The following is a 12,530-nucleotide window of genomic DNA, read 5'->3' as shown; positions in this document are numbered from 1 at the left end:
GGCTCGTAGATCATTTCCTGGATGCGGTTCAGCGATGCCAATTCCGACTTGCGAGCCAAGATTACCCGACTGACCTTCGATTCCAGCGCTTCAGTGGCTAACGAATCCGCGGCCGCGTTGTATTCTCGTACAACGTGAAGCTATTTAACTGATCGAAGCTTGGCGTGAGTTCCTTGTGAGTATTCAGCAGCGCTAGCAAAGTTTCCTTCCTGCATGCGATCACCCCAAGTGATTGTTGAATCGCGAGCCTTGAGTCACCAACGATGACTAAATCCTCGGCACCGTGCGCAATAGCAGCCTTGACACCGTAAATCATCCCTGTGTACTCTGCCTCATTCACCGTGGTGGCCGAGAGGTAAGCGTTTGCAGCAATCACTACCTTCCACTCAGGAAGGCTCCACAGCACCCATGAACAACTCCCGTAGCCACCGTACTTCTCTGTCTTCGCTGATCCGTCAAAAGACATGACGAATCCGCTGTAATTACGGGAAAGCTTGGCGTACAGCAACGCGGGGTCCATTCGAATAGTCGGGGAACCCTTGTTTGGAGGTGCCACCGGCGCGAGCGAGTCTTCCAGGTCGACGAAGCTCGTGATGCTTGACTGCAGTAGCTGCGCAAAGGCGACATCCTTCTCCTTCACGCGCTGCACCTTAAGGTGCCACTGCGATAGCAGCACTGCGAACTGGACCGCGCGTCCGAAGAGAGACTTCGATTTATGCACCCACTCTAACGTCGAGAATCGTGTATAGACATGTAGCGTCTTTCCTGCCAGCTGGACGTAACAGATCTTCAACAGCAGAAGTAACGCCAAAACTTCCTTCTCAGCAGGATGGTAGTTCATCTCGGCCTCCTTGAGCACCCGACCGAGGAACCGTACGGGGTGTAACTTGCCGTCATGTTCTTGCATTAGCGTAGTGCTCAACGCCCATTCATTCGCAAAGAGCATGACGTGAACTTCTTTCGACCGATCGAAGTGCCTGAGGATGGGTGAATGTGAAACACTCGTCTTCAATCTTTCGAAGGAATGACGTGCCACAGAAAGGCCACCTTCAACGACAAAGTCTTCATCCTTGAGCTGGTACAGCCCGCACCGTAGACCGCGAAGTCTTGAATGAAGCGGCTGTAGTAATTAACCGCTCCAAGAAACGACTGCATGCCCTTCTTACTCGTTGGAAACGAAAGCTCGGTGATAGCCGCAAGCTTCTTGGGGTCAGCTCTGATACCTTCTGGCGAAATTTTATGCGACAGAAAGTCCACCTTGGGTTGGCAAAAGATGCTCTTGGTGAAGCTAATGCTGATCCGACACTGTGCGAATCTTGCTAGCAATCGGTCCAGCGTCGCCAGGCAGCTGTCGAAATCCTCGCCACCGAAGCAAATGTCATCCACAAACGACCGTCGACCAAATACAGGTACCAGCGATGATTCGTCTGGCTCCCCGTTCGTAAACATGTCAGCGACGGGGCTGTTGACGAGTTGTAGTACAGGGTCGGTTTCTACCGGTGCTTCGCGGTCTGCCGCGAACTTCGTTTGAAACGAACCATCGGCGCTTGGCCCACGACGTTCCTTGGCCTGTTCTTCAGCTAAACGCATCCTCTCCGAGTATTCAAACCAACCTCCTTTAGGCTGAACGAACCCCCAGAGTGCGTTGTCAATCATACGCTGATAGATCATCGGCGCGTTCTTTAGCCCGAAGGGCATGCGTAACCACTCGAAATGTCCGAGTGCGCAGACGAACGCCGATACTTTACGCGCTCGCAAGGTCATCATGACCGCCCAGAAGCCGCTTGCTGCATCCAGCGAGCAGAACCATAGGTAGCGCTCGAGATCTGTTAACAGGTCGTCGACTAGCGGCATTGCATATTCCATGATCGCGGTGATAGCATTCACCATCTTGTAATCAATGCAGAGCCGGATGTCCAGCCCGTTCTTTTTCATCACAATCACGATCGGCGATGCCCATGGACTGTCTGAAAAGACGATCAGTCCTGCACGCAATAAAGCGCGCAGCAGCTCGTACAGCTTGCCGAGAAATCGCAGCGGCACGCGTCGGGCACGCTGTTTAATTGGGGCGTGCCCCTGTGTGTCGATATCGCATACCGCTCCGTAGGCTGGCGGCGGCAGTGCGTTACCACTAGCAATCAGGATGTGCTCGTGGTTCTTTAGCGTCGCGACTAGACGTTCTCGGCGTTCAGTCGACATCTCAGGATCAGCAACATTAGGCGCAGTGTAGTCAATTGTCGTGTTGATCTCTTCGGTCAGGTCCGGCAGGAATGCCAGCTCCTTCGCGTAGTCGTCCAAGCCAATGTTGTTAGCTGGGTGTTCGTAGAAATCATTTCTCGTATCCTCCGTTGCTTCATTTCCCTCGGTTGTTAACACTCGAGCAACCGAGATGTATGTTCCGTCCAACGCCGCTACGGATTCTTCCCTTGACTCAACATTGGCATCCGCTTTGATTTCAACAGTCGGTACTTGGTCCATCTCCTTCCCATCCTGGTTTCCCATTTCTGGGCCATCTGCCGAGTCGTCGTTCGCAATATTGAATGCGTGGGCCGCCGACATATTGGGTTGTTGACTTTTGTTCCGCTCCTCGTTCTGCCGCTGTCTTGACATTTCGGAATTCGCACCAATCTTGCAATGAATACTCGGTGCCGTACTCAACACCTTCTGCGCAATGCCTGTATCCTCTGGATCAACCACCGATGGCTCGTTCGCAGATTTGGTGACACACAAGGCCGGGACAGCTTCGTCAGAACGGGTGACTCCATTCAATCCAGTGCCGTTGCTTCTCGCTTCCGTGGTCACCCCTGACTGGACACTAACACTCGTTGGCGTATGTACCACGTTTACCGGCCTCAGTAGTTCGTGTGTACGCACTACCGAGGCTTCGTTCGCGTTATTGCCTCCGCCATGGGTTGTCGTGTACGTGTCCAAAGGTTCTGCGGAAGGCTGACCGTCGGCCGAATCCCCGGCTGTCACCCCAGACGCCAGACAGGCTTCCACTCGTTCACGTTCTTCCAGGATCAGTGCCCAGCGCTCTGCACATGTCAGACGATCACTAGAATCCACTAGCGAGTCTTCTAGAGGTCGTGCTAGCACCCCACCGGGTTCTGGGTAGTATGGTCGATCAACTGCTGAAGGCTGAGTTGCAAGCCATTGTTCGTAGATTTCGCATTCACGCTGAAAGAGCCCGCGGTCTCTACAACCTTCGTAGTCTAACACTTGCCAGTCTTGGTACTTCTTGGACTCCAGACGCACATAGCCGTCACCTCGTGGCAAATCCCCATCTGGAATCCACATAGCGATCGAGTCGTGTGCTGGTAGGTACACAGTTCGATCAGACACGTTGGTCAATCGAATGCTCTGAGGCCGTCCACGTCGAAACCTCGTCACTGACGGGATTAGTTTGTTCGTTCGACGAACCCACAGTACGTGTTCTTCCAGCCCGACTTGACGCTTCGCTAGTCGATATTCTCGCCACTCGTGCGCTTGAATGTCCAACCGCTCGGGTGGCCCGGCGTTAACATGGGAGCCGTATTCTTCGCTGTCGATCATGTTCTTGGTCTTTATCAGCGGGATTTGGACTTCGTGCGGTAATTGCGCCGCGCCGTGGAACAGGTCCAACCGGATCCCGGCTGGGATCATAAAGTCGGTCCCGAGTACCACGTCGACGCCTGCACTATGCGCCATTACCCACATCTCAAACTCGTACACCATCTCCCATCCGAGCGTAATCTTGACGCACGCTCGTCGCGTCGTAGACACCTTGCCTTCGTTGATTCCTTGAATGTCAATGCGGCGTCCGTGATCAGGTACATCTCGGAGTCGCAACTTCTTGGCAAAGGCGTCAGTGATCACACTAACGTTCGCTCCTGTGTCGAGGAGGATCCTCGTTCGCTGGTCGTTCACAGCGCCTTGCACCAGAGCTCTCATTCTGATCCGTCGGTCGAATTTCTTGGCCGACCACCACCCCTGTCTCTCGCCAGGGCTCAACTTCATCATCTTGGAGTGACCCTTGGGCTCGTCTCGCGCTGCACTCGAAACCAAGCCGAGCGAACCCTCGCTGGTGCCCTCATCAGCATCAGCACACTCCACTATTTCTCCAACACCTCCACCGAGGATTCTACTCCTCTCCTTTTCATTTTCCGTCGCGTTCACACTTGTTACGTATTTATCAGACCATTCACTCTGCCCCATGAAAGCAAAGATACACTCTGCTTCCATTGAAGGCTCGGTTAACTGTGGCAGCCCGATAGGGACCAACCCAGTTGTAGTTGGCGGGCTGCCTAGTTTAAATGACGTTCTTGAACGACGGCCTTGAGCTCTGGCGGGAGTTCCTCCTTCGTGCCTTTGGTGCGCACAAATTTGGCAAGGTCTTGGAAGTTGCGGAAAAGTTCGCATTGTCCAGCATCGTGGAGTTGTTTGCAGAACTTGCATCGCTTGTTACAGTAGTGGGCGGAGTGACTCATGCCACCGCACACCGCGCATGGTCCGTACTGTGGGCGTCGGTTGTCGCGGTTGAAGTCACGTCGACCGCGTTGGTCCTGATTGAACCCACGGTCACCACCTCGGCGATCTTGATTGAAGCCATTATCGCGATCAGGCATGTTTCCACGTGGTTGACGGTTGTCTGAACGTGCGTAGGTGCCTTCAGCAGCTGCACGGCGCTCATTTTCGTTAGCCGCGGCGAGGTATCGGTCGTTTTCGTCCAATGAGAAATCACCGTCCGTATTATCGGGCTGAAAGTCGTTGTACTCGTCTTGGACATCGTCGTAAGCGTTCGGATCTTCGTTTGAATACTCGGTGCCTCCCTGAGCAGCTTCACGACCTTCTAATTCAGCTAGTAGGTCATCCACCGTGGCTTCAATGAGCGTCACTCTTGGTTTGTTGCGGTTGTCATCGCGGTGGCGGTCATCACGCCGGTTGTTGCGGGCGAATCCATCGTCGCGTATCATGACTCTTAGAGTATCGGTACTCACTGTCACGCTTGGCCATCCTCTCCTTGCCCTTGAGAACATCTTCGATGATCTCTTCGAGCTCGTGAATGTCGGCGACTCGAGCGTGGTAGAGACTCTCCGCTAGTTTGTCATCGTCGCATGTTGCCAGGAACTGCTGTACGTGTTCTTTCGCGTCGCGACCACTCTTCTCAAAGTGTAGACGGGCGGTCCGAGCGTAGCCGTTCAGCCTGTTTATGTAGTCGCACAGATGTTCATTTCGTTCCCGCTTGGCGGAGTAGTAACGCGACAGTGCCGTCTGCGTGAACTGCGAGCAGTAGTAGCGGATGAACGCATCGCTCAGCAGCTTCCACTTGCGCTTCGTCTTCTTCGGAAGTTGACGGAACCAATGAATGGCTCCGTCCCGGAGACTTAGCTCAGATGGAATGCACCATTTATCGGCATCTGTGTGGGTTCCAGTCATTTCATAGACGAACCCACGGAGCCACTGCATACAGTTCTCGCTCTTGTTGCGAGAGCCTGAGAACGGCGTGATGCGATCCAGCGGTCGGTGCGAAGCCATTTCAATCCTCGGTGTTGGGTCCACGTCGTTCAGCGTCGCTAGCTCATTCATCTGACGCATCAACTCGAGTTGAGGATCTTCCTCGGCGAATGTACGCACCAAAATGTCATCGTCACTGGACGAACCATCGCTGTCGACTTGACGACGTCCGGCACCACTTTTGGGAGCTCGCGCACCGCCTCGGCGACCGAACGAACCCTCGTTACTTGCGTAAATACGTTGCATACGGCTCTCCGAACGTGGCGTAACCATGTGCGAGTCTTGAAAGTACGGTGAAGCTTCGGTAGTGCCAAAGGCACCACGCTCAGCTCCACGCTTGGTCGGAGGAGTACGAACGCGTCGTTGGGGCGTCGGCGGCAGTGGAATCTTAGACGGATCTTCATCTTGAATCATCGGTCGACTCACAGGCTGCTTTCCGGCATTGATGCCAACAGCGCCAAACGCCTTCCGAAGCTTCTTCTTCCATTTCTGGAGAGCAGCTCCGGCTTCATGTGGACTCCAATCCTGGAGCGACATCGTCGATGGGTACGTCTCGTTCTCGAACCCCAGCGACAACAGTAGCGAGACTGAATCCTCGGCAACTTGACTAGTCGAAACCGAGTTGACTGGGTATTGAAGTTCCTGCGCAAGCGCAGGCCAGTCGGCCTTTTTCTTGGGGATGGGCTTGAACAGCTGCATCCACTCATCATTCTGCATCAGCGCTTGTACGCGGTCGAAAACGCGCTTGGCGGCTGGTGTATCACCGTTGATAGGTGGGCGAGGTGCCTTCAGCAGTGCTGAATGCTTTGCACTCGCCACCGAAGGTTTAAAACCCTCGGTCCCATCGTCATAATCATCATAGGCCGGTTCCGGTCCCGCAACATCATCGAGCTCGTCCGCGAGGTTCCTCGAAAGGGACTTGGTCGCCCCGCTCAGCCCCGATGATAGCGTGGCCGTCTCCGGCGTCGCTGCGCCTGGCTCTGGAGCCGGCGTCTTATCTTCGTAATCTTCATAATCGTGGGCGTCAGGACCGATGTCCGCTTCGTCGTCGAAGCTCACTGAAAGCTCGGTGGCGGCTGCAAAGCGCGCAGCCGGGCTTGAACTCTCGTTGCGAGCCCCGCCAGACTTGGCAGGCGTAACTGGTACCGTCGGTTGTCCTTTCGCCATGTTTCTTGTCTTTTTCTTGTTCTTCTTCTCTTGGTAGCTCGTAAACTGGAAGGCCATACAAACAGCTCACAACGGTCACAATCTGTTCCCGGGTCGCGGCACCAGTTGTGGTGTTGGAAATCCCACGTGAACTCTACCGTCTTACCCCGCATATAAGGCATATGTGTTCTAAATAAAATACGGGATTCGCTCGACATCTAGCTTAAACCTCAATTTGACCACCTACCTAATTAGAACACATGTGGCTGACACCTACTTAAAACACAAGGCTGTACCAACCAATGAATATTCGTGAGAGCTCCCAACCAACCACCCTTCTGAACAAACTTGTCGGTGCTGCTGTTACTCGGCTTTAATTCTCTAAAAAAAATTATTAACACAGCCATGAGTACTGAGCGACGTAGCTATAGGTAAGTACTGTTGACAAGGACAATAAGCTGGTGTCCAAATTCTCGTACACGGTTGAAAATCCTCTGAAAACGCTGTGCTTGGTTCGCTCCGGATCATATTTCGCAGTGAAAGTAGATGGATACATAATATAATACACGTGATTACATGTAATGCAAACAATTCTTATTAAAAGAAAAAAAAACAATAATAGAATTCATAATATTACAGTAACAAGCAAAACCTCCGCAACAGAAAGAAAAACCCGTTACCAATCACAACATCATGTGAACTGCACGCAGGCGGGTTTGAACCCTACCCGATCGCGTAGGAGGGTCAAGCAAGCCAGATTCCAGGACCCACAAACTTGATTCTTCAAAGTCAAACAATTTGTTCGCTGTACAACACATAGGCTTTCTAAACGAATATAACACACAAGCAGTGTTGTATTCATTTACAGCACATATGCCTTATATGCGGGGTAAGACGGTAGCTACAGATGTAGTTGGGATGTTCCCACAACAATACGTCTACTAGGATAGTAAACGATCGTTCGGGCGGACCTGAAGACCCCAGTTCTGCCCTTGCACCGGGACAAACTGGACCTTGTAAACTACTTATATAGGCCAACCAGTAAAATAAGAACACGCTACTAGCACGAGCAAAGCTAGCAGGTGTTTTGAATCCTCGTGGTCCCAACAGCGGAAGGGTACCAGGCACGGGTAAGCCTTTTACGAGATCACCGAGTGTTCAACACTCGGCTGGAAGAAATAAAAGGGAGGCAATTCAAGCACTCCCAGTCGTGCAAATAGGCAACAATAAGCCGTCACGTAAAACCTCCCGATAATAATCGGCCAATACACAAAGTCTCTTGGCCTTGCCGGATGAACCCTCGCTACAGAGCTTCGAGTTCACCGACAGGCATAACACACTCAAACAAGCTTGACCTGACGCTTACCTTGAAGCCGGACGTCGCTCTGTGTGCTTGAGTGGAAATTCTGTTATGTATTTAAGCTTACCCTTTCGGGTCTATTCCTAATAAGAAGTCCTAATCAAGTATACAAATATCAAGTGAACAATGATCCGTTATGGATCTTCTTGCATGCCAAGCGTCGTCTGCACCGTCGCATGAGCATCTTTAACGGTCCGCGCCCTGTCCCAGACGGTGAACGTGTCTTCCAAAGGTCGCTGAGTATTCCGCGAACTCATCCCAACCGCCCCTGAGGGTTCGTACCGTAGATGGTCCGCTGAATGCGAATCCGGCCAGTCCATTAATAATAATAAGGACAGCCTGGATTCAGTGACATAGGGCCGTATCCGATACTTGTTGAAAAATCGGAGGTGACGCCGTCGAGTCCCTTGCACCTTGGCGTCTCCGTACATCACCCGACCGAGGGTTCGTCGCTTGAACAACTTGGGCGGTGTCACGTCTTTGTCGACGGGTGATAATCCGCAACCACGGAGAAATCACTACACCACAGTAATATAGCAGTGATGACTCGGCGACAGACGAAAGCCAAGAAACGCGTTAGGTTTGCAGATGAACACTCGGAGGAGGTCTCAAAAGCTCAAGAACAGAATGAAGAACGACGAGAGACGTCCACCGAAGATTCATTCGGCGAAGATTTGCCAGACCATCCTCACAAGACTGTACCAGCGGCATTTCCCGATGCGGAAGATGTTGACCCAGTAGCGATACAGCGGGAACGACGCAGACGGATACTGGTGGCACAAGACGAGGAGCAGAAGTGGTTTAGCATCAAGAAGGTGCTTCAGGGCCAAGCAGAAGAGCTGAGTTACAAAGAAGCTCGAGATGCCTGGAAGTATGCTGACCGGGTTCGTATTGTCTGAAGACGGCGTGCTTCACTATCTTGGGATTGAATCGTCGATACGACCACGGTTGGAAGGAGGACATCAAGGTGTAGTGAGAACGTTCCATCGCGTTAAGTCCGATTATTATTGGATCGGCTTGTACGCTGACGTGGAGAAGCATGTGAAGTCATGTCCAGATTGCAGCTCGAGTAAAAGCCGTCCACAGCTTCGTGGATACTCACCTGGCAACGTACTAGCGGAACGACCTTTCCAGATCGTCTCGATGGACTTCGTGATCCCACTACCGAAATCTCGCAGGGGCAACACGGCGTTGCTCCTATTTCAGTGCTCGTTCACGGGATTCGTTATTGCCAAGGCTATGTCAGATACGACTGCACTGAGTGTTGCCCAAGTGTTCGAAGAATGTGTGTACCGACGGTTCGGAGCCCCATCATTAATACGGCATGACCGCGACCCACGCATAATGAGCGAGGTGTTCCAAGCGTTCGCAGAGATGATGCAGTCAAGATCAAGAGCGACTTTGAGCTATAGGCCACAGGCTAATGGACAGCAGGAACGCTCGGTGAAGTCAGTGATGGGGTTCGTACGGGTGTACGCGGAAGACCCTCTACAGCAAGATTGGGACGAAATCGCGGAGAAGCTAGTATTTGCTATTAATACTTCTCAAGACACTACGAGGAAGGAAACGCCGTTCTACCTCGTTCATGGTTGGGATGCGCAGTCGACGTTGCGGGCAATGTCGTCATCACTCAAACGAGGATTCGGCAAGCAGTCTGACGCACTGGCGTGGCGGCGTGAGATCAATCGACAACATGAGGTCGCCCTCACTATGGCCAAATATTATCAGGCTGTAGAAAAGGAGCGAAGGGCAAAAAAGCATAATGATGCTCTGAGTCGACTGGAAAAAGCTGCTGTACCTCAACCAAGTGAAAACGAGCACTCGGCGGACCCCCTAGAAGCTTCAGGAGAGATGGAAGATCCTGCAAGAGCTCCCCCGAGATCTCTTTTTGGGATTGAGAGCCGGGCGTGGCTGTACATGGAACGCGTCAAACCGGGCTTGACAAAGAAATTAGCTCACCGATGGCATGGACCTTTTCGGATCAAACGCAAGGTGGAAGAGTTTGCGTACGAGCTGGAACTGCCTGACCGAAGTGGGTATCGCTTCTACCCAGTAGTGCATGTGTCGAGACTCAAGGCTGTCAACGAGTTCAACAGTCGACCGAACACTCGGTTACGACTAATGAAGCAAGACTCGACTTCGATGAGGAACTACTGCCTGAAGACAGCTGGGAACCAGATCAAGTTGCCGGTGAATATGAGGTCGACGACAGAACACCCCTGTCGACGAGCACGGAACGTGCTGTACGCGAGTTCAAAGTCAAGTGGGTTGGCTATGAAGATACAACTTGGGAACCATCATCAAACTTGTCATGTGGAGGTCTGCTGTACGACTATTTGCGAGCCAAGAAGAGCGAGAATCGGCTGCAGATGGCGCAGGTGGCGGACGAAGACTAGCGTGACTGGATCACGTGTGAACTGTCCACAGGGCGATGCAGCCTGTGGTAACAGACGAAAACCGTTACTGTAACAACAAATTGTATATGCATTTGAAGAACAACATGAACATGATTACGCTGTGGAAGTGGATTAAGAATAAGAAAACATGAATGCCGACCGGAGAGCGACCACTGAAAACGAAGTCACGCGGGATACCTCAACAGTTGGCTGAGATGCTGGAGACCGTCGTGGAACACGCAGCGAGGACATCATCGAAACCAACAGCAGTCTCGAGGCGACGCTGAGTGTGTATATCGCCGTGGAGAGGAGGCGCAACGCTGAGCTGCACTTGGTGACGAGCCATTGCAGTCAAGTACTGGATTATCGAGGTCATCATGTGATCGACCGATGCCTCCGTACTTTCAGCCAGCATGGCGCGCAGCGAATCTTCGGTGAGTGGTGGCGGACCACCAGCTGGGGCAGGAGGAGCAGCAGGAGCCATCTCCGCGGATTCAGCGACGACGGGGAGTGCTGCAGGAGCTACCACAGGGAGTGAAGAGTCCGGGGCAGCGGGCGCCGGAGGGTCGGTTGATGACGCTGCTGTCGGAGGAAGTGCAGCAGACTGAGGGGCGTTCGAACCCTCGGTCTTGCCCTCCTGAGAAATAAGTCGAGTGATACGAGGTGATGAGCAAGGTACCGATGATTCAGGAGAAGGATGGGCTTACGTACCTCCAGCTGCTCACGTTCGCGACGTCTACGAGGATTGAGACGCTGAAAAGCGTCGGACACGGCTCGATTCAGACGCTTGGACATACGGTGGCGAGATGGTGAATTGAAGAATGAAGAAATGTCACAACGGGCACCAGTGTCGTGGCTTCCATTGCGACAGGGGCAGTTGTGGTGTAGTGATTTCTCCGTAGTTGCGGATTATCACCCGTCAACAAAGACGTGACACCGCCCAAGTTGTTCAAGCGACGAACCCTCGGTCAGGTGATGTACGGAGACGCCAAGGTGCAAGGGACTCGACGGCGTCACCTCCGAGTTTTCAACAAGTATCGGACTCCCCCTATGTCACTGAATCCAGGCTGTCCCTATTATTAATAATGGACTGGCCGGATTCGCATTCAGCGGACCATCTACGGTACGAACCCTCAGTGGCGGTTGGGATGAGTTCGCGGAAGACTCAGCGACCCTTGGAAGGCACTTTCACCGTCTGGGACAGGGCGCGGACCGTTAAAGATGCTCATGCGACGGTGCAGACGACGCTTGGCATGCAAGAAGATCCATAACGGATCATTGTTCACTTGATATTTGTATACTTGATTAGGACTTCTTATTAGGAATAGACCCGAAAGGGTAAGCTTAAATACAGAACAGAATTTCCACTCAAGCACACAGAGCGACGTCCGGCTTCAAGGTAAGCGTCAGGTCAAGCTTGTTTGAGTGTGTTATGCCTGTCGGTGAACTCGAAGCTCTGTAGCGAGGGTTCATCCGGCAAGGCCAAGAGACTTTGTGTATTGGCCGATTATTATCGGGAGGTTTTACGTGACGGCTTATTGTTGCCTATTTGCACGACTGGGAGTGCTTGAATTGCCTCCCTTTTATTTCTTCCAGCCGAGTGTTGAACACTCGGTGATCTCGTAAAAGGCTTACCCGTGCCTGGTATCCTTCCGCTGTTGGGACCACGAGGATTCAAAACACCTGCTAGCTTTGCTCGTGCTAGTAGCGTGTTCTTATTTTACTGGTTGGCCTATATAAGTAGTTTACAAGGTCCAGTTTGTCGCGGTGCAAGGGCAGAACTGGGGTCTTCAGGTCCGCCCGAACGATCGTTTACTATCCTAGTAGACGTATTGTTGTGGGAACATCCTAACTACATCTGTAGCTAGAGTATACGTGGGATTTCCAACACCACAATTTCTATAGGTAACTTATAGTTTGTATTAAACCCGAGCTTATCCTACCTATAAATATACTCAGTTTACAATCTACCTTATTTAGGTCACTTCGCTCTCTTTAATTAAAGAGGGGACCTGTGAACTGCCGTTCACTGAGAGTTTGTATACTCTCGGAAGATAACTTCCTCTAGCGCAAGGTGCTGTGTGACCCCGTCACACTCCCCCTCGTACGGTTTAGCCTACATGCGTAGTGGCTTC

Source organism: Phytophthora infestans, genomic scaffold, assembly GCF_000142945.1.
Source record: "Phytophthora infestans T30-4 supercont1.263 genomic scaffold, whole genome shotgun sequence".
Taxonomy (NCBI): domain Eukaryota; phylum Oomycota; class Peronosporomycetes; order Peronosporales; family Peronosporaceae; genus Phytophthora; species Phytophthora infestans.
This window is presented reverse-complemented; position numbering follows the sequence as displayed.